The 8,789-nt window shown below is 28.6% G+C and overlaps 1 protein-coding gene across 2 annotated transcripts in view; it reads right to left on the reverse strand.

Moving 5' to 3' along the window:
• LOC113549849 (facilitated trehalose transporter Tret1-like) overlaps window positions 1-7,660 on the reverse strand; it is a 54,089-nt gene extending 46,429 nt beyond the window's left edge. Inside the window, exon 1 of one of the 2 annotated variants that reach the window (XM_026951326.1) lies at window positions 7,604-7,660. The gene's annotated coding sequence lies outside the window, so the exon portion shown is untranslated. Of the gene's footprint in view, window positions 1-839; window positions 958-7,603 lie in introns of those variants that run through there. The other variant, XM_026951325.1, reaches the window with a different exon arrangement.
• Window positions 7,661-8,789: the final 1,129 nt, after the last annotated feature.

An 8,789-nucleotide genomic window follows, 5' to 3' on the forward strand; every position in this document is an offset into this window, starting at 1 on the left:
CCAAAACGTTGAGCTATATAAAATCAAAAAAACAACCCACGCAATACAGTGATTTTTGTGTTTCTTATTATTTTGAAGTAGGGCTAAATAATGACCGATCAACAATTATACGATTAATTTAACTAAATTCGTAATACCATTCGCAAAATGTATTAATTCGTTTATGATAGTATAGAAACATAATATTATAATAAATTACGGTTACTATTATTAGACAAATTTGATGTATAAAATAAATCTTCAATAAAAATGAGACTAAAGCACAATTATACACAGTAACTCAGCATTTTTATTGATTTTAAGTTCTAATTTAATAAATATATAAAAACTAAAAGTTTGGTGGATTTTACTTCCTAGTTATTGTTATAACATTAATGATCTCAATTTTAATGCTTAATCGAAATTAAAAATCAAAGTTATCTTACTAATAAGAATTACAAGTATGTATTTATAATTTATACAAATTTTGGCTATAGTAATAACTAATAATCAAAAGAATCCAAATTTCAATTTTAATTGAAAATATTTTTCGTAACATTATCTCCTCACCAGAAAAAATTCTAAAACTAACAATGTATGATTTGAGTATTGAGTTTATATGATCGATAAACGAATACAATCATCGACCATGTATCAAATTATCCCTACAAAACAAACTAATATTTTAATAATAATAATAATAATAGGTATTAAAAACAATTTACGTCAAATATTTGGCACTTATATTAAATATATGTCATGTGTTAACTGTAACTGTTAATCGTTTTATAAAACAATGTTTGGATGATTATAATTTTAAAAAAATCAAAGAACCCAATCCCGAACTAAAAATCACTTACCTGTAGTTTACTGTAGTTTGTGGTCCTTTTTATTAGCTTTATTCCATTTGTTTGCGCGAAATTTAAGTCCGAAAACTGCCACAGAATTGATTTTATTTCTTCTTCTTGCTATTTCCTCCAAAAATTTAATACGAAGTTAGTGGTAATAACGATTTTTTTAATTTTGACAAGCATATATAGTAGCTTACGAATGGAGGTGTATCAAAAATAAAGATTTTAATAAAAAAAATCTACCATTAAATGTTGAAGTTGATTTTATAATGTACCTATCGTATAAATATATTTATTATTATTATTATTATTTTTTGATAATTGAAGAATATCTACATCAATCGTAATGTAAGCTACAAGTATAGAGCATATTAATGTATTAATATTTAGACGTATACTATTGTGCGCTAGGAGGTGCATGGAAATTTTAGAAACACGTTCCCGAATCGACTACTGTAGTCGTGATCGCATAATATAGATAATACTGTAATCGGAAACACTGCAACGATTTAGAATACAACAATGATAAAAATATTATTATTTTTGCTACTCGTGTGAGTAATAATGTGTATAATTCTCGAAAAAGTATGCACGGTGTCATATACAACTTGTGCTAAACTTTACCGGAATTCGCGCCGTAAAGAACTCGTGTATGAGTATTATACGCGCGAACGATATGTCATGCAAACTTAAACGAACACAGTACCTATAGCTCAGTCTCACATTTATTTTCGGAATGCCACGGCTAAACTTAGCCGAGGATTTTTGGCCCGTGACTTGATTCAAAAACGCAATTATTCCCGCCTCTGCGACGCAGTTGGTATATTTTTTATTTAGCCCACCGTAATATTTTTATTATTATACGAGACGATTATTTTAAATGTAAACATTCGTTTTTTAGAAAAGTAATAACGTTTTTTAAAATATTTTTCAAAATAATTTGTAGTCATGATAAATCTATATTAATTTTACTACAGACTTCCATTTTTATAATAATAATTGCCTTTTTTACTGTAAATTGTTAAATGGATCATTGTTTAGAAAATTATAAAAGTCATTAGAATCCAAGTTATTAAAATATATATAGGTACTCGTATGTTAAGCATAATACTATTATACTTTCAAATCATCATAGGTAGTGGACATAGAGCCTCAACTTTCCAAGTCCATTATAATGAACCTATTATTCTTAGTACACAAACTTAAAAACTACTCGATTGAATATCGATATAGATTTATAAACATTTTTAACAAAATTATCTGCTTAATAATTTACAATATAAATAAAAGATGTTTGTAATGATTTTATGACATTTCTTAAATAGTATACCTACATAAATATGGTCCTTAAAAATATTTAAAATTCCGAAAATTATTATTTGGATATGTGTATTAAGAAAGGAAGAAATGGAGATGAGTATGCTTGGTGAATCTGAATATGTGTGTCTCTAGCGAAATACATAAAATTATTATTGTTATATTTTATTTTAGTGTCGAATTGTCACATCTTAGGTGTGTGGGTTTCAGTATGTTATATGTGGTGATGTATATAAAATAATGGCATATAGGTACAGGTAGGTATAATATTATGTATACAAGTATTATAATATTGTATAATGAATTAATGTTGTTTTTTTATATTTTTTTCCTTCAACCAAACTCCTATGGGCAATGATGTTGAATTATCAATTTTATGGACAAAGCAAGTTTGGACCTGTTAGGAAAAAATTATAATCGAAATGTTAACCTGTTTGTATTTTAATAATAAACAATTATATAGGAATACCTATAATCTATAAATGTATATACATTATCATTTTTATAACAATTGTAATCTATAATATTTAACTACTTATTCATTAATTACTATTTATTACGGGTAGATAAGTAATTGCCACTTACCCGATCAACGATACTCAATAAAATTAATAACAAATTCTTTACTATCCAATTGTCAACTACAACAACAAAATAATTTTAAAAATCACTAGTATAGATGTACGCAATATATATAAATGTTGGATTCTTATGAATTTTTGACTATAAAACGAATAATACGAAGCGACAATTATTATGCACTTATTAGTTAATATTTATATGTCATCGGCCTACTATCGGGCACGGCGCCAAGGGGGAGGGGGCAGGTGAGGCTCTAGCCCCCTCAAAAAACAGTTCAGCCCCCTCACCAGCCCCCCTACTGAAAAATATGCATGATATAATAAAGTTAAATTTTTTATTTTATTAATTTTTAATCAAATTTTTTATTAATTGTAATAATTGAATATTAATGAAGTTTGAACAAATAACATCTTTGGTCTTTTTTTTATGGAATAACCTACTATTTACTAACATAAATTCAAATAAGAAATTATCATTTTTGTACATCATTATTAATATAATTGTTGAAGGTAGGTGATTAAAAATTATCTTACATAAGATACATAAAAAAATATTTGGCAAAATATTTTTAACTATTCAAAAGTTTGTACTATATAGCTAATAGCTATATTATGTTAAGTTATATGATACGAAAATATTTATATTTTATTTAAATAACCTCATTGATTGTTGAAAAAACCTTAGCCATGTAAAAAAAATATTTGCCCCACTCTGCCCTTCCTAGAAAAGAATTCTAGTGTCGTGCTTGCCTACTATTTTACCTAGGGTGTTGATTTAGATTTGTCAAACTTACATGATATAAGATAAGTCATATACATACATTACAAAAATCTTCGAGTTTGGTGACTGGAACCGATAGGCTTTGAGAGCATCTACTAGTCTATTTAATAAGTGGTAATGTTTCATATTAGGTATTTTTATCACAGTCAAAATACACGACAGACGGCGTGGCTATGAACCCGGCCTCAGACAGTTCAAACTATCGACTGCGTTATTACTTATCTGTACGAACCACGCACCGATTAGACGTTATAATATTATACCACAATAAATGATAACTATATATAACTAATGACTATAACTTCAAAGTCCGAGCAACAACTGCTGATTTAACCATCGTTTTCAGCACACCTAACTACATAAGTAAACGTTTTAAAAAAAGGGTGTTCACTGTTCAGTAAATTAACAATGTTCCGAAAATAGTTCGATGGAACATCGTCGTAAATCGGACAGCGTCGATACACAGGTGCAGAGAAAGACGATGGCGACGAGCGTAGTCGATTGCAATAACAATCATGACTAACAGGAATAATCACGATTACCACCCGCTCGCCGCCCCGAGTATGCACTGCAATGTGGCGTATATACGACGATGTGGGCGGCGGTCGTGGCCGAACTTACAACGGTCTCATAGGTAAACGGAATACCATGACCTGATATAACTACGGGGCTTATAAATTCTCGGCACCACGCGTTCGAAAAATGTTCGGCATAATATTAATCGGTGAAATCCGGTGAGATTCTATAATAAACCCTCGGGAATTACCAGTGACCGCGATACAGAGCTTGCACAAGTCGAAGCAACCGTTGGTTATTGTTATATATAGTGTAAGTGCGGATTTCCATAATGCACAACGCGTTACGCTACGAACGAACCCCTTAAGGTTTTACATTGGTTAAACTAGGTAAATGTGGTTGTACTAAAGTATTTTCGATAATCGTTATCAATATTATATTTTAGCGTCTCCTTATCAATATTCTAAAATGTGGCCGTGTAAAATTATAGGAAAAATATATAAACACTATGGTATATACTATGAGTTTATCGTGGATATTGGATACCAGTCAATCACGGCAAAGGATTTTTATGCACCTAATATACCTATAAAAGGTGTAACAGGACTATTTGACAAATTTCCATTACAAATGTTACTATATTTGTTAAATAGTCCTGTTACACTGTGTATATATGCGAACATATATTATACGTGTATAGTGGAAACCTGATTTAGTATTGTAACAATATATTATTGTGTACGGCGTTAAAATAATATTTTGTTGTAATTACCATAACCTTAATTTCCCTATTTTCACGATCATCTATACCAACGGCTCAGTCTCTCCCTTATCACTTGGATATTCCTTCTTTATACAGAACTGTACATTTCTTTTACCAGTAATCTGCTCTCTTTATCGCGCTTCTATACCGAAGAGCAGCGGTTCCCAAATTTTTTTAGTTCACACCACCCTAAAAATTAAAAAAAATAATTGCGCCTCCCATAAAAAATTGAATTACAAATTAATAGTATTTAAATATACAAACATTTTTATTTTTATGATAGTATAAGTTAACAGTAAATATTTACCACACGGCTCGCGCCTTCCCTGCCAAAAGCTCGCGCCTCACAGTTTGGGAAGCGCTGCCGTAGAGTATTATGCTATTTACGAAGCCCTTTTGCGTTCATTTAAAATTTAACCCCTAATAGTTATTTAATATAGTCTTCGATCATATGTCTTGTTTACAATCCTTAAAATCTAATCCTTTTAATTCTAAACTACCCCCTTTTGTTTTTCATATCAAATCATTTACAAATAACTTCAATCAGGCAAGTCGCTTAATTCAACTTATGTGGATCCCTATAGTCACATCAGCATGTATAGTGACGAAGTAGCAAACAGGCTAGCCAAATCTATTTCTAACACAATTTTACCTTCCAAAGCTTGATTACCTCGAACTGATTTTATCCCTATTTTACGTCGTCACATTTCCAAACTTTATTCCAACTACTGGCTCTGCTATCAAAAACAATACTATTTTTCCCAACAGTCCTAATAAAAAATCTGGTTTAATCAATAACTTAGATTTACTAAGATCCATTCGCTTCTATCCAACCACATCTATAAACTTGGTTTATATGACTCTTCTCCTTGTAACTTACACTACACTTAACTGAAAGCCTCGCGATCTTTCTCATACATTCTTAATCTGTCTCTCTTTAAATACTTGCAAGCATATAACTTTGTTCAGTTACCTGACATTTTCTAACATCCCCTCGACCTCTTTACATTAACTAATATACTTAACATTAAATCTGCAGCGGTCATCAAAAATATAATTAATTTCGTATTGGAAACTGGTTTTGTTATTTAATATTGTATTTATGTTTTTGTTTTCTATCTTTCTATATTGTCATAATTTGGTATAACTAAAATAATTGCCAAGCTGTTATAATCACTGACTAAATGCTAATCAAATAAATAATAATAATAAAACACTTTAACGTATCCACATCAAAACAAATGTCACTGAAAACAACATGTTATGTAGAAAGTATCGATTTTCAATACTTATTTAATTTTTGACAAACATTAAAATAAATAGGAATAAGACGCAATGTAAAAAAGAAAGACCCTATTATTACTTATTTCTATAATTTTTAACTGCCACCATTGACCGACTAGACAACCGTGTGGCCGAGTTTTTACAACTATTGTCCAAATCTCTAATATAATACAAGTTTGCCTACGTTACGTTAAACAGTAATATTGCATATTTGCATGTATTAATATAATATAATTTATAGTATAAAAGTACCTATGCAATACATGCTTAGGCCTTTAACGACAAATTTTATGACGTATTTGTAAATATTTTTAACGTCCGATTGTTATGGGTAAATGCATACTGTACCTTTAATATTAATATGTATACTTATATGTCTGAAACATAATATTTTCGTCATAAAGATTTGACAAAAGATAGAAGTAGATTGCCAGCAAAACATTAATGACTCAAAGATTCTTCATTCCTACCGCACTATTATAATAAATACTACAATTCAATATGGGCACATAAAACAGCAACAAAATTCAGCGTCAAATTGTTTACAACATGAGGTGAGACTTGAGATACTTTTTAAAAATTTGGTATATAAATAAATATAATGAATTGCATTAAGTCGTTGCAAATCAGTCTCGAATCAAGAAATAATTAAACGGGACTGCAGAAATGATGTTAAAATTCATACATCATTACTGTTAACTTATATTAGTACTTAGTAGTTACCTATTACTTTGACTTTAATTCAAATTTTACAATTGATAAATAATGTATAATATAATACTCGTATAATACATTATAGTACGAATATTAATATTGTGTTTTACTATGGACTGTTATATTAAATTTAATTTTTTGTGGGTGACTGTAAAACTAAATTTCACTTGTCATACATTAAATATGACGTAATTATCGACTTATTTTGAACAACACTCAAGACGTTAGTTTTCCGGTAAGACCTACCTTTATTTTTTTTTGTCGGATCACGAACAGCGACTAAAATTTATTTTGACAATTCTATGTTTCCGCGTTTGATTATGGTAAACAATAATTGAGACACTCTGCAGACAAGAGGCATGTAGACCATTATGACTATTTCACGATAATGTTATACAATTTATATACGCATATTTAACTTCGAGTATCTTTTATTCAAAATAACGCATAGAATACGATACTACACTACCATTGAAAACACATTTTTTATGTTATCATTTTTATTAGTTTAACAATGGTTATTACCGTTAAACATATGTATATTATAATATATTTATTATTATTATTAATAATAATAATATTATATTATATAAACTGGCTGAGCAATTTTGTCTTACTATATATTGTTATATTCTGAGACTTATGAATACATTTTAATAAATATTTATGTGGGAAACGACTGTAAATACACTTTATTATCATCGATATGACAACGTCGAGTTTCATGAAACATGACGTGTTGTTATAATATAATGTATAGTATATTTTGCTCATTGAAAATAGATGAGATAATATATTTAAAATTATGGTAACTTACATATTTATTGTATCTGAATCGACGATGGCAGAGGCGTTGTGAACAATTTTCAGCCCGTGGGAGCAGACTGTTTTATTAACTGAAAATAAAAATTATTATAATACAGCATTATAACACATTTATAGTATAAGTATATTTAAAATATGTGTACCTATGTGTGTGTGTACAATATTTATTGTGTTTTCGTGCAAGTAAAATATTTTAAAATTTCAAATGTTATTTTATTAATACTAAGTTGTTCAACGTAAGTTTGTATTATATATCGATTGTTAACATGTAAAGAATAATATTGATGACCACGTATTTGTATTATAGTGGTATTACTATTGCACATGAAATTAAAATATTTATTTTTAATATAAATTAATAGATATATTTCGAATTAATGAGATTAATATTGCAATTTTTAGTTCACTATTTGAAAAATATTTCGGTGGCGATTACCCTTATTTATTTAGAAGAAAGATGTCATCATTGGCATTGTAGCCTTATTTTTAATGACTTTGAAAGTCACAATAAGAATTTATACATCGAAACACAGTTTTATAGCTTAACAACTCGCTACTTCAGTATCACTAATATGTACAATTCTTGGTACCTAACTTATCCTGACCTAACTTACCATATTTTACTAGTTGTTTAATTACCAGCTTCAGTTTATTGTAACGAGAGCGCGGTTGTAGTACAATGAATTCGGTAGCTTAACTAATAGATGACAAATGTTACACGATCGATCATTATATCAATCGTTATCAGTACAAACTTTTTGCATACTAGTTTGCGCAATCGTTTTTCGAATAATATAGTTATATACGATAAGCTTTTTTTATACTTCTTCAAACTATATTATATTAAGTATAATCATTAATGTATATGATTTAAGTCTTATAATATTGTTATTGGAAGAAAAGTATATAGTTTTTAATAAATTATATACTATTTTATTAGAACTATTGCTTATGATAATTAATACATAAAAGTGAGATTGAGAGACCCTACTGATGCGACATCTAAAAGTTTCGCTTAGATATCCATATAAAATAATATATATACCTAAAAAAAATCATTATATTAAATCGATTACACAATTTCAAAACAATTCTTATAAAATGTTACGTACTATGTACTCGTAATTTATGTTTCCTTATATGTGCATAGTATGTATAATATTAGTCATTAGCAATTA

The sequence above is a fragment of the Rhopalosiphum maidis genome, chromosome 4 (genome assembly GCF_003676215.2).
Source record: "Rhopalosiphum maidis isolate BTI-1 chromosome 4, ASM367621v3, whole genome shotgun sequence".
Taxonomy (NCBI): domain Eukaryota; kingdom Metazoa; phylum Arthropoda; class Insecta; order Hemiptera; family Aphididae; genus Rhopalosiphum; species Rhopalosiphum maidis.